The sequence below is a fragment of the Cyprinodon variegatus genome, unplaced genomic scaffold (genome assembly GCF_000732505.1).
Source record: "Cyprinodon variegatus isolate N-32 unplaced genomic scaffold, C_variegatus-1.0 Scaffold469, whole genome shotgun sequence".
Taxonomy (NCBI): domain Eukaryota; kingdom Metazoa; phylum Chordata; class Actinopteri; order Cyprinodontiformes; family Cyprinodontidae; genus Cyprinodon; species Cyprinodon variegatus.
Genome location: NW_015150922.1, coordinates 315,018 through 329,264, shown reverse-complemented (window position 1 = coordinate 329,264; position 14,247 = coordinate 315,018). Strand labels below are relative to the sequence as shown.

Sequence of the window (14,247 nt, the reverse complement as noted above, 5' to 3'; positions counted from 1 at the left end):
TATTATATTTTATATAATAAAATATAGTTACATTTTATATTATTTTGGTTATTTATTTATTTATTTTTTTTTTTAACTCACTTATTCTGTTATTTTTATACACTTTCTAATGTCCACATTGTCTGGCCATTCCTGCTATAACCTTCAGCTGCTGTAACACCACAATTTCCCTACTGTGGCACAATAAAGGGATTTTCTATTCTATTTTATTGTCCATTGAAATCCTCTGGTGTACCCGTGATATCATTCCAGCCTCGATGCGTAACCAGACATGGATGTTTTACTTCAGTTGTATTCATTCAGCTGCTGAAATCAGAGAAAATCTCCAACTTTCCCTTTTTAAAGAATATGTGATTTACTTCCGGAGTAGCACTCCCTCCTCTCTGGGAGCAGCAGCTGTGTATCTGGGAGGGGAGGAGTTAAGGAAAGAAGACAGGAGGAGAAAAAAACCGAGGAGGGGAGGAGAAAGGAAAGGCAACAGCAGCAGGAGCAGCAGCATAGAGCCCATCGAGGAGGAGGTGAACCCGCTGGAGGAGATCAGGAGGTAAGTGATGTTTTTCACGCCAACACTGCAAAGTTGGAGTCGCTTCTTTTCAGTCCGAACACAAATGCTGAGATAAAGGGAAATAAGGGAATGAGGATAACTTTAGTTCATCTATGCGACGCGGGGAGATCCGGGGAGCGGGGCCCGTTGTGTTGCACACAAGGTGGGGGGAGAGGGAAGGTCTCTGAGGCTGTCGGACCTGCAGCGGCTCCACAGACGGCTCCGCTTTTCATACCTTGTTGGGGATTTGGGTTAAAACGCGGGGAAGCGATAGAGAAACGCAGCGGACACCGGCGAGGCGATCCCCGCTGCGCTTCAGCGCGTCCGCGGCTGCGCTGCGCTCCGCCGGTGCGTCAGGACGCAGAGACGCCTGGACACGCACTGAGCGACATGCAGGAAAAATCCCATTTCTGTAACACTTTCTAGCCTAAAGGCATTCATTAAAGCTTAAAGCAACACAACTGGATGTCAGCCCGTTTACACTGCTGTCTGCTGCCAATCTATAACACATGTCTTGTTTATCTTCTAAACAATCTAAGCTACCAGGGAAAAGTTAGGACGCTTATTTTGAGCCATTGGTTTGTTTTTGTGTATTTATTTGTTATTCTGCCTTTGGCAGAATGTTTTGAGGACATTTGAGGTGACCCCTGATGAAGCACTGCTATGAATGCAAAGAGGGTGAAAAGCAGCAATCAAAACATGATAAAGCAGTTATTTAAACATTCCTTGTTAGATGCTTTGTTTTATGTACTTTTCCTTCATAGTTTTTTAAAGGGCTCCATTTGCATGACTATGGCGTGTCCAAACCTTTGACTGGTAGTGTAACTTTATTATAATTTGTACTTTTCATAAGAAAGTTTTGTTTCAAAAGTGTGCCTGACTCCTTATTATTGTGTTTCCAATAAAACTGAAAATCAAACCAAACCATCTTAATGTAATAACTCTATAATTTACTGTAAAACTAGTTAATAAATTATCTGAAACAATAAAATAGTTATTTTAATTAATTATAGACAGCGGAAGATGTGACCCCCAAATAGTATTTGAAACTGGTTAAAAGCCTTCTTTGAAAAATAGTTTGTTTGAATTTTCTTTAGACATTTTCATGAAATGTTTTTAATTTTTAAATGAACCTTAGATAACTGTTATGCCTTTTTAGTACTTATAATCATTGTCAGTAGTAGAGCTATAAGACATTAAGCTTGCAGTGTTTTTATAAATGTTTTTCTTATATATTAAAGCAATGCAGCTTGCATACATGATTTTTTAATAAGTATAAATCCCCAACCACATTGTTAGCTAAAATACCATAAATGCACAATGAATCCCATTGAGAATATGTTTATTTATAATATACATATCTGCAACCCATAAAAGAACACACTTACATTTGTGTATATATATATATATATATATATACCGTATGTATGTGTATATATATATATATATATATATATATATATATATATATATTTTTTTTTTTTTTTTTTGAAGCAATAGTGGGAACATAATCCTAATTGCAAATATTTTCTAAACATTGAAATCCTGAGTATTTTGTCACTGTGACTCAAACATATGCTTTATTATGCTAATACTTTTCTGAGTTCTATATTTTACAGTTTAGTAATTTGATTTTTAAATGGATCCAAGAAGGATATAATTGCAAAGTTTATGTCGTTTTTCAAGAAAACAAAAGCTTAATATCCCTGATATAATAATGGAAACACAAGAAATATTTACACAATGTTAAAAATCGACCTCTTAGATTTTCAGCAATATTTCTCTGCCAAGTCAATTACACCAAACATGATTCCCTCACCAATGATGTTCAGATGTTGCTCAGAGCTCAGCCTCCGCTTGCTGTTGTTCAGAAAATGTTTAACTAAAAAGACCCTCAGCATATTGAAGCATTCGTCTACAAAGTGGTTTAAAAGCTCATAGACTTTCTTCATTCGGGGGTCTTTGCAATAAGAAGGAGAAAGTAGCTTCTAAAGTAGCTGGAAAACAGCAGCTATCTTCCTCTCTGTTTTGATAGGACTCTTTAATAATTCAGATTTGAAAGTGTAGAGAAAGAGTAGAAACTGCAATTTTAGCGCTGCTCTGAACCTTCCACATCAATGCCTTTTGCACCATGTCTCTCCTCTATTGTTTACATTTTGATCACTGCTGCACTTTTTAAATGGAACTGTTCATTTCCCTCTTAAGCTGCTGCTCATTCACTGTCGGAGGGTGTATGTATGAAATTTCGTTTTGTATACACTCTGTGTATACAAAATGACAAAGCCTGTCTAAATCTAAGAATATAAAATATAGATGCTAAAAGTAAAACTCTATAAAAACTATTCAAATCCAGTTCTGTATAAAAGCCAGTATGTATCTAATCAACTTAACATGCCGGGCCCTACATGTATACAGTCCTTAAATTTCAATGGTTGCAGAATTATTGGACAAATAAAACCTGTTTTCATTCATTTAGCATATTAGCATATATTATACTACGATTTTATGATTTAGCAAAGTGAAAACTTTTCATACTAACAGCTAGCTAACATGTTGTAAAGGTGTCATAATCATCTTTTAGAGCGTCTGAAATCAGACCTTTTCTCATTGCTTCATTGTAACTCTTCTCAGCAAAGCAGTAAATGCCACCAGTGTTGTTTTGATGGAGCTATTTATGGGTAGTTGGGCTCTGTGGGTTTTGCCACTCGGCTCAATGTGTTACAGTTCTTTGGGAATTGGGTTTGGATGTCAAATAAATGCCCTAGTGTCAGCTATTAGTGTCACCATGCAGACTAGAGATGGGCCATGTTTTCCGAAAAGCATGCTTCTCAGCTTTGAATCGGTTAGCAGAGCTTTAGTCATATTGAGTTATTTTATTTGCAATGTCTCAATGGCTGAGAGCTGTTTTTAGGGCTGAAACAATCTGATTAATCATGATTAATGGGCTCTATGCACAGCTCCACTACTTCCTGAATTTAATGCAGCTCCTTTGTTTCCTGTCTTTCATTACTGGACGAACTGATTAATCCAGGTGTGTCTGGCCAGTTACTTAGGTCATACACACCTGGATTAATCAGTGCATCCAATCATGAAAGACAGGAAACAAAGGAGCTGCATTAAATTCAGGAAGTAGTGGAGCTGTGCATAGAGCCTATTGATTATTGAAATAATCTTCAACTAATTTAGTAATCGATTAATTGTTAACTGGAGTATAGAGACTGTACATGCCTGACAGAGCAACCCACAATACCAAAATTTTACAAAAATATGGAAACATTTTGCATTTAAGATAAAGAAAACATTTTCATCTGTCTATATGCTCTATGCAGAACTCCAAGTTTAAAAGTTTTAGTTTCACCTGGTTTAATTTAATAAAAAGTCTTCTTTAAGGAACCGTTGGCTATCTGATTATTAATCGATTCATCGAAAAAATTATCAACATATTAATCGATTTGCAAAATAATCGTTAGTAGCAGCATTAGCTGTGTTTTCTCCCATGTTTTTCTGCTTTGCTGCATTGTTAGCAACATAAATAGCTTATTGTTGGAAAAAAAGCGGGCAGTAGTAGTATATTCCCTTGACTTGCTCATAGTACAGGAGAAGTCTGTTTCTATATAGGCTGTGCGGCCCCTGAGAGCGAGGCGAGGGCTCTGCATCGGTGCTTGGTGCTGACTGGACCTGCCTCGCTTAATCGCTTCCACACTTCCTCTGCTCATTTCTGCCAGGTCTTTCTGATAATACGCCGTGGGGGTTGGATGCAAAAAAAAAAAAATGTGGAGCCACTTATCTGCATGTTTATGTTTTTTCATTTAAATATTGTGGGGAAACCTTCCTGTTTGTTGTTTTCCTGGTGGATAGGAGGGGCTGAAGGGGATCGTATGTTGTGAGTTTTTGTTCCAAAGCTTATAGAAGCAGTGATGCATTTTTAGCAGGGTTAGATTTGTTGTCGGCGAGTGTGCGTTGGGTCTGAGTGTGTTCCTGTGACTGCTTTATTTGGACTCCCTCTGAGGTTTCTCTCCCTCTTCCTGTCTCTCACCTGGTTACACTGGCTCTGATGTGATTGTTTTGCATCACATTTTCTCTCACTCATGTCCTCCCAGGGCGACATTTAGGAGTTCAGGAAACGCCATAGCCTAAACGCATTTAAACGAGATTTGAAGCCATTTTTTCCAACTATATTGTATGTGCAGTGAAGATAAGCATCTTCTAACCTCCGCGTCAGGCTGTGGTTGTGGTGATCTTCTTGCATTCTTCATATGTTTATGCTGTGGCTTTGGTTGGCTTGGTTAAGTTGTGCGAACCACAAAAATTGAACGTGTCACCGCCTGCACCACCATGGTGGAAATGCAGCACTGTCATCCTGTTGTCTCGCCTCCCTTTTTGTCCTATCAGCCTCCTCGCTCTTGTCTTTTTCTCTTCATTCAGACCTGGCTTCAGTCTGCATGATGTCATTGCTGATTGCTCAAGACTACTGGGCTGTTAAGTTGGTTTATACTCTGCCCCTCTTTCTATTTCCTGGCCCCTCCTTTTTCTCCCTCTCTTTCCTGACTTCATCCCTCTTTCCCCTTCATGTCCCCCCCTCCTCTCCTTATAGCATTTTTCAGTACGACATCAGGAGTTGCTGAGTGTGGAAAAACTGACTTGGACATTTATGGGCTGAGTTTTGGGCCAAGCACTGCATTCTGTTCCCCGTCTGCCTGTTTGTTTAGCCCCGCTCTTATGAAAGTGCCTTAGTTTTCAAAGCGTCCCTTCCTCTGTGCAAAGCACATTTAAGTTAATTAAAAGTCTTGGCTGTTAGGATATAGGAGGATATAAAGCCTGGGAATGCAACCTGCGGCTCTAGAGCCGTCAGTGCCTCTATGGAGCCTCTACCATGGGTCCTAATAGTGGCTTAAAATTATAAAAGCCAAATAATCCTTTTTTATATATTATATTAGCAAATACCAGTCTTGCAAGCTTTAGTATTTTTAAATGACATTTTTATTTAATTTTCATTACAGAATGATATTAAAGCATCAGAAATATATTTTTAGATCTTTATATGCTGTCATTAACTGTTAAAACTGTTTAAAAAAATCATATCATATAGAACCAAATCCAAAATCAAATCTTCCTTTTTATGACGCTTTCATGTTTTGTTCTTATTTAAAAAAATAAAATAAAATATAAGTAAATTGTTTGTTGTTTAAAAGGGAATCAGTTTCATATTGCAGATATTTAACAAAAGTAATAAGACGTGTTTTATGTAAAGTTCTTGTAATATTTGGGACTGTCACTTTTATTTAGCTGGGCTTGGGGTAAAATGACTTTTTGGATTATAAAGGCTGCAGACCTCTAATCTAAAATGTCTCTTAACAGATTGATTCTATCTTTTCTGAATAAACCATAAAGCTTATTATATAACCTATATAAGGGCTGCAACTAATGATTATTTTGCAAATTGACTGACCTGTTGATTAAAATTCACTGGGAGTTTTTTGTTTCACTTCCCACCCAGGAAGCTTTTTCAATTCAAAATATGTGGAGTTCCAAGCTTTTATAGAGTAGCACAACAAAGCATTATTATGACTTAGAAAACTGAGAAAACAGGTCCACCCCTTAGTAATGTGGAGTCGTTGAGGTCGTTGTTGGCTTGCAAAACCCGATAATGGCCTATGTCGTTGGGGTCATTGTTGGCCTGGGTGACCAGGTGAGATGTTTTGGAGCCCTGCATAGCGATGGGGGTTGAAATGATAGTGCGAAGGAATCAACTCGCTGCATTGTAGGTTTTTGAGAGCTGGAACCTGAGCTACTTTAAAAAGCCTGGAACTCAAAGCTAATCCAGACATTTTGAATTGAAAAAGCTTCCAGTGGTTTGTTTTTTCAACTTTTTAAAACTTTTTTTGAGTGACTCTGTCCTGGATGACTGAGAATCTTCACCGCATAATCTATCGAATTTTTTTTTCAATTAATCGATTAATAATCTGATAGCCAAAGGTTCTTTATAGAGGATTTTTAGGAAATTAAACCAGTTGAAACTAAATCCTTTCCACTTGAGTTCTCGATAGAGCATATTAACAGATGAAAACATTTCTTTTATCTTTTACTTTTTAAATAAAAATTATTTATTAGTGTTGCACCCATACTGATATTAGTATCGGGCAGGGCCCCGATCCAGCACTAAAATGGCGGTATTTGTATCGGTGAGCACCAACAAATAAGGCACCGATGGTATTGGCACAACACTAATATTTATCCATATTTTTTTTTTTTACAATTTTGATGTAATTACTGCTCTAAGTCGGTTCCTCTGTCAGCTTAAGGCATGTTTTTCAGTCTCTATACTCCAGTTAACGATTAATCGATTACTAAATTGGTTGATGATTATTTCAGTAACCGATTAATCCGATATATAGTTTCAACCCTAATGTACTTAATGAGTTTGGCTTTGGGAATATAAAATAGTTACAGAAAGTGTTTCACTCCCTTTACTCTGATGCCCCTAAATAAACCACAGTGCATCCAATTTCCCGCAGAAGTCACTCAGTTATTTGGTGAAGACCTTGGTTGGTTTCTTAGAGAACATAAATGAACAAACAGGATCATTAAAAACTAAGGAGCAAAGCAGATAGTCAGAGAGAAAGGTTTGGGGTAGTTTAAAGCCCGTTTATGTTATGAAATAATATTATAAACCATCTTACATTTTCCCCATCAGTTCACCGACTCAAAATGAATTAAAAATACAAACCCACAAGGATTAATCCCAGAAGCAGTGACGAGGCTTGTGCTAAATCTGATAGAGATGCAGAGATGCACGGCTCAGGTGGATGTAAGCTGTATGCTATCTTTGTGCCTTGCAAATCTAAACCTGGTGAAGGGAAGGCCACAAGAAGGCTCATTTGCACATTTTCCATCAGGGCTTGTGGATAATACAGCATATTGAAGTAGGCCACCCAGTCAGGTCAGACTAAAGCTAAACGAATTAGCCTTGCAAAGTATTATGTGGGGTGAAAAGCTATCGCTGCAGATCAAGCTTAACTGGAGCTGCACAGTGAGTCAGGGTCACCATCATGTCTTCATTAAAAAGGTTACTTTGGTGGGATGTTTGGTGTTTTTCTAATGCCACATGTTACCTGAACACACTACCCCCATTGTGAAACACAGTGATGGCTGCATTATATATTGCAGAATGCCTTTGTTTAGCAGGGACTGGAAAGCTGATCAGAGCTGATTGATAGATCTAAACACAGCACAATCCTGTATGAGGCTGCTGAAGATGATATAGAGACAGAATTCTCCTGGATTATGTTCTTTTAACCCTTTTATTTGCTTTTAATGATTTTCATCCTGACTAAGTTTATGATGTTTTGCAAAAAAAACAAAAAAAGAATAGTTAAGGCCTGTGGATGAATAAAGAGGGTACAGACATGCCAGCGATGACCCTAGAAGACTTATGGTGGTAACTTCAAAAAAGTTAGAAACTTATTGATTCACTAGGGGGACTTCATTTTAAGATTTTCATGTGTAATAATTATTATATAGGTATCTCAATTGTAAAGCTACGTTGTGTTGTTCTACAAATCCATTAAAGTATGTGTTAGTGACTCGTCAAAACCTGAGAAAGTTCGAGGGCTTGGAATGCTATTGCCCTGTTTGGAGTAGGGATTTTCTTGCCTCGCAGCAGCAGCCTTTGAGTCGGTGTGTGGCCGAGGTCATAGATGAGACAGATTGAGAAAGGTCGTCGGAGGTTTGCATGTGGGTGCATGCTTTTTTCTCTCTGGGTGTGTGAGTAATCAGATAAAGAGCATGGAGATCAGTTATCGCCGCCCTCTTTCTCCTGTGAAACAACGCTGATCTACCCTGACCAGACTAGTATTTGCAGAGGCAAATGTTTGTGTTGATTTTTTTAATTTTTTAATTTTTTTGCATGATTGTTGGATAGAGAACAAGAGAGTGTAGGTGCATCTCAGGCTGTCAAATTGACAAGATGGCTGCTGTGCAGTATTTTTTGCTGAACCCTAAGCTGCTGTAGATTTGGAGACTGGGACATGGGTTATCAATCCTTCGCTTCACTTTTTCTTTCTAACCCCTTATCGATGCCTCTCAATAGTGTTATTGTGCTCACTGTCAGGCAGGCTGGTGTATATATATGTGTGTATGTGCATTGTTGTTGCAGGGAGCAGACAACCGTGAGGTGTGTTTGAACAGAGAAGGAGCACAGAGGCCCTGTTCATCCTGCAGGCTGTGAAAATGAGTGATAGGGCCCCTATTCCCTCCCAGTCTTTCCATCTGTCTGTCTGTCTGTTTTGCCCTTTTTAACAGAACCCCCCCCCCCCACTACATTTTCTCTTCTTTTTTGCATCTCTGGTTTTTTGTTATTCTGTGTGCGTGTGATATGACAAGCCTTCATAGAGCGACTGTCTTCTTGCTGTCAAATCTGCATGGAGACTGGCTCATGACTATGCATGTTATTCTGCCTGCAAATCACCTGTGCAAGCGGGTGAGGATGAACTCCTAAACATGATGGGAGCTCTCCCACGGAGGCAGATTTACATTCACATGCTCACACTTTCTCACCCACACTCTGTTTACATGTTTTTGTTTCTGATGTTGTCTTTTCTCCATCGCTGCACTTTCACATTTTCTCCCATTGTCAGCAGTTTAGGTGCATAAGGGGTGTCTGACCTTCCCGTCATGCTCTTATTCTGACTTTTGAATGCACGCATGTGGTCATGAAAAGTGAAAACTCAAATGTGGTGAAAGAAGCTGGAAAACCACAGCCACGGTGTGTTTTGTGTACAGGACAGCTTCAGCAAATGTGAGGATTACTGCTGTTATATTTCATGTGTTCTCTAAACTTAATATTATAATGTTTTACTCATTAGTGAAAACAGTTCTGATAGGACGAGAGGAAAGTATTTTCTCCATGCCTCTCATCAATTGGCTCCTAGGGATAAAACCCTTAAGTAAAGATCAGTTTATCATGGAAATGTGTATTAAAAGGAAGCAAACCTTATTTTTTTTGTGTATGCAGCAATTCCTTCTAAGCAAGCATGTAATGACAGGGGACCTACCTAGAGACAGGTGTTTAGTCTCACTGGCCTTGGCTAACAGATCACAAAAGGAGTTTAAAACTTTAATTGCATAACAATATAAAAAGAAGACATTAGCGGTAACCCACTAAATTCTGATCGGTAAATTTCGAAGTATCTTTTTTTTTTTTTTTTTAACATTCTTTATTTAAGATTATTAGGAATCCAACACACATACATATGTATATTTTTGCATGCACGGGGGGGGGGTCTCAGCAAACATGTAAGTCCATTTTGGCAATTGACATTTAGAGGTCCTCATTGGCTCACATGAAAGAGAAATGTTTATATCCAGTGTCTTTGGCCCCGTCCACACGAAGTCAAACCCTGGCCTAAACGCACCAATTTTTCACCAAACCAGCCTCTTATCCATACGAAGCCGGCATATCGGGGTCTGTAAACGATCTTTTTTTATTAAGCCTTCAGAGTTGGAAGATTTTGAAACGCCGTTTTCGCGTTTCCATCTTTAAGCTCTAACCGCATTTTTTTTCTTCCACGCATGTGTCATAGCGTCGCCTCTAAACACGCATGCGCGACACAGTATCACAACAACAATGGCGCCGTACTGTGTTGAATGGTTGCTGCTCATGCTTCTCACCCTGCTGTCGGGTTTACAACAGAATCTTCTTCTTCTGGAATATCTCCAGGCAGAACAGAGCAATATCGACCACATAGTTCAGCACCTCAATTTGACTGAAAAATGGACCCGCAGGGCAACCATGTATAAATATTACTGCGCATGCCCAACATTTCGTTGCCTGTTTTCGCCTATTTTTGCTTTGGCACCACATCGCCACTTACAGGCCTGGCATACATTTTGCAGCGTTTTCATGCATTCGTGTGGACGATCACATTTATTTTACGTCTCCGTCTTTACGACAAACGTTCTGGAAAAAAATTGCGTGTCGTGTTCGTTTTGACTTCGTTTGGACGGGGCCTTTCATTAAAAGAGAGAGACATGTCAAGGGGACTAGCAGCTTTTTATAACACTTAGCATCTGGCCATCGAAAGTGGGAAATAGCTGGGGTCCAAACACTCAGAAAAATGTCAATTTTTACATGAAGTTTTGCTGTTATCTTTTCCATTATATACACATTCTTCAATCTTTCTTGCCACTGTTGAAGGGTGGGAGGCAAAGGCTTGAGCCAAGACAAAGTTATCATTTTTCTTGCTGCTAGTAGCAGAATCTGTAGTAACTGGACTTCCTTTTTCCCAATATCATCTCTTGGGGTCAAACCCAGTATATAATGCAGTGGTAACGTGAACTTGAGTATTTTTTTAATTTCTGTCTGAACCCCCTGCCAGAATGGAATCAGTACTGGGCAGTCCCAAAAAATGTGAGTTTGATCCCCAATCTGATTACAATTCCTCCGACATTTGTAGCATTTCTGTCGTATTTTGAAATACTGAAAGGTGTTTTGAAGAATCTCATTTTTAATTTCCAGTCAAATTCCTTCCAATTTGGACTGTGGGTGATCTTAAAACCTTTCTCACAAATCTCCTCCCACTCCTCATCTTCAATAACAATATTAATTTCTAGTTCCCACTTTTGCTTTATGTCTATAGAGCTATCAGAGAAATGCATCTGTAAATGTTTATATAGATTAGATATGATCTTCCTCTTATTATAGAAGTATCTTTTAATTGTTTTTTAAACATTAAAATTGGCTAGTGAGGAGAACCTCTGGTCTATTACTGCTATTTTTTCAAACAGATGTTTTAAGTTTGTGTATGTATATATATATATATATAATATATAGTTGTTGCAGTAAAATGTAAACTTTCAAACTAATGCTTTTGTTTCTAAAGTGTTTACTGTTTATAGCTCTTTAAAGTGTTTATAAGAAAAGTGGTAAAGAGAATAGGATTGCCCTTGTGTGCACAGAGCATTAAATTACACATTGCTTACTTCCCACTGCTGGTCAGCAGGCTGAAAGAAGGCTTATACACTTTTACCCTTCTAAAATTCTGGTGTTAAGAGATATTTCTAGTTTCTTAAAGGAAGGAAAGTGATGGTGATGATGGTAAGGAAAATAAAGGATTCCCACATCTCACTATGTTTTTGGAGTAATGGCTTCTTCCTCTCTGCGTGGCTTTTGGGCCTATGGCTGTACTGCACCCATAAAACCTGCTTAATGCCAGCATCTTTACTTGGTATCCGTTTTTCGTTCTGCTGTTGACTCCCATATTTCCTGAAGGCACACAGATAAGTACCTTCAGGCATCTATAAATGTACTCAAGGATGACATCTTAAAGCTCTGCAATATCTTGGGTGATTTATATAGATTTTGCCTATAATTTTGTACACGTCACACAAGGAAGAATTGTGTTTAAGGTCTACTTAACTCAGATGATGTGCATTAACTTAACATTAACAAAAGCTTGCAAAGCTCTGCAAACATCATCTGGGTTCTGCAGATGGTTTAAAGGTGCAGTTGTTTCAGTTGTCTCAGTTTGCATAAATGTCTGACTGTAAAAAATACATAAAAAATAAATAATGTTTCTCAAAACAGAAAGTTATCCAAACTGACTTCAAATAGAGCAAGTTTATTCTGATTTGATATTGGACAGTGAGGGAAAAACAGTCTGACTCAAGCAAACTTTAAATAGGGACGGTATAAGCTTTTACTTCAAATTAAAATCCTCACCAATAGCTTCTCTCCTAGATGGAGATCATATCTTAGAGGCCTTCACATAACTCAATAAATTTACTCTGGACTCTTGTGGCTTCAGGTTTGAGCAACAGAAATCAAACAAGGAAGATCACATAGATAGAAAGAGGTTTTGCTCAAAACGCCACTGTGGTGCAGTAAAAAAGGAATGAATTATAGTTATTTTTATCTTTGTCACATTTTATGTGCATTTCAGGGCCAGCCTTGTTTGTTTTCAGCCTAAAAGCCTATTGAGACTTTTTATCTTCAGCTAACTGTAGCGTACCCCATTAGCCAGGCTTGTCTGCAGTTGCTGTGTCAGTGATTATTCTCGCGATGTGCCAAGACTCTGCTGTCGGAGTCTGCTTCCTGTCAGCCCCATTCACACAGGCCATTTGGATTGAATTATTCACAGATAATATCTGCAGATCTCTCAATACTGCCACTCCATGAGACCAGAATCTCATTTTCCATCATGTGCACAGTCGGCGTGCAGTCAGCATGGTAACACGTTTTATGTGGCCGCAGTTTGCTAACTTTGCAAGGCAGCCAGATTTCTGGTGCACTTCAAATCAGCTTGAAGCCAGGGCACAAGTTTCAGCTAACTGTTATTTAAAAGTTCATATATGACTAATTGCCTTTATAAAAACACTTCAGATTTGAACTTACATATTATATTCAAGGTTATAAAGAGTTTTGTCAGGGTTAAATTGTGTCGATTAAAGTGTATTTACTCACTCTCTGTGTTGTTTGTCAGATAACATGCAGGTAAGATGTAATTTTTCCCTAAAATGTAATGTCAAACTTGTATACTGCATAGGTTTCTTAAACAACAGATTCAGGTGGGAGCCCAAAATGTGAAGCTTTATCTTCATCTGCTCTTTTCTTATTCAATACGGTAAAAAATTAGCAAAAACTCAGTGCAGCACTTAACTCGAAGAGGAGCACTTTTAGATTTGCTTTTATGTTTAATGATATGACGTGATAAGAGCAATTTGAAACACACCAGAAGCAAAAGAAACTAGTAGGTCACATATTATGATGCTTTAGGTGGCGTTTAGAAATGTTGCAGCTCTGAATTGAACACATTTCTGTTTAGAAAATATTACAGAGAGCTCACATTGTATACATAGGAATTGGAAGTGTTTTCATTTGCCTCTCTGCCTTGGCAAAGATTTTGTTAGTTGATTTGAAATAGGCCTGTAACATTACATTTGTTGTTTCTTTTAGGAAATTAAAGGTTAAATGTTTGTCTGCTGCCTGACTTGCGATGTCAGTTTTCTATTATTCTGAAAATTAATGTTTCTGCAAAGGATCGTTTAGGAAATGTGCTAAATCTAAACATATGGCTCCTTTAAACTTTTACTCAGCTCAAACCTCATAAGCTTTAGTCATGTTCTCTTTGGCAGATTTGCTTACTTCGTGATTCACATGGATTAAAGTGTCGTTTTAAACGAAGCTCAGTTGTTTGCGTGAATCAACTTGAAAATGATGCTTTCATAGATCCCTTTTTTATATACATGTTGTCTCAGGTTAAGATGACTTAATCTAACATGCTAACACCAACTGTGTTTGCATTCCTTCCAAGTCTTGGCGCACTGCTGGGGTTTATAATCAAATCTTGTGGTCTGAAGTGGATGATGTGACCCACATCCTGGATTAAACATTGAGACACCTTCCCTTCAGTATAAGTCTGCAGCTTCCTGCCCGGACTTCTGGAGGAACAATTAACCCTCATGCTGAAGGCCGGTGACTGAATTGTATGAAGCGCATTCCTGCTCAGTGAATGCACAGGATGTCAGGTTACATGAATTTTAAATAACAATTCCAGGCATTGCAGTCATTTAGGTTTCTGACCAGATTTGCTTTATTAGATTTAGACCCAACTGAGTCATTGGTTAAGCATGTAAAGAAGTGCCAGCGTTCTTGTAAAATCTTTACAAGGATTCAACAAATAGCAATGCAGCTGTAAGATAGATTA

General features: G+C 38.3%; 1 protein-coding gene across 5 annotated transcripts in view; it reads left to right on the top strand.

The window, feature by feature from the left end:
• The first annotated feature begins 424 nt into the window (after positions 1-424).
• apbb2 (amyloid beta (A4) precursor protein-binding, family B, member 2) overlaps positions 425-14,247 on the top strand; it is a 69,227-nt gene continuing 55,404 nt past the window's right edge. For all 5 annotated transcript variants that reach the window (XM_015389673.1, XM_015389672.1, XM_015389671.1 and 2 more), the window contains exon 1: positions 425-544. The gene's annotated coding sequence lies outside the window, so the exon portion shown is untranslated. The remainder of the gene's footprint in view (positions 545-14,247) is intronic.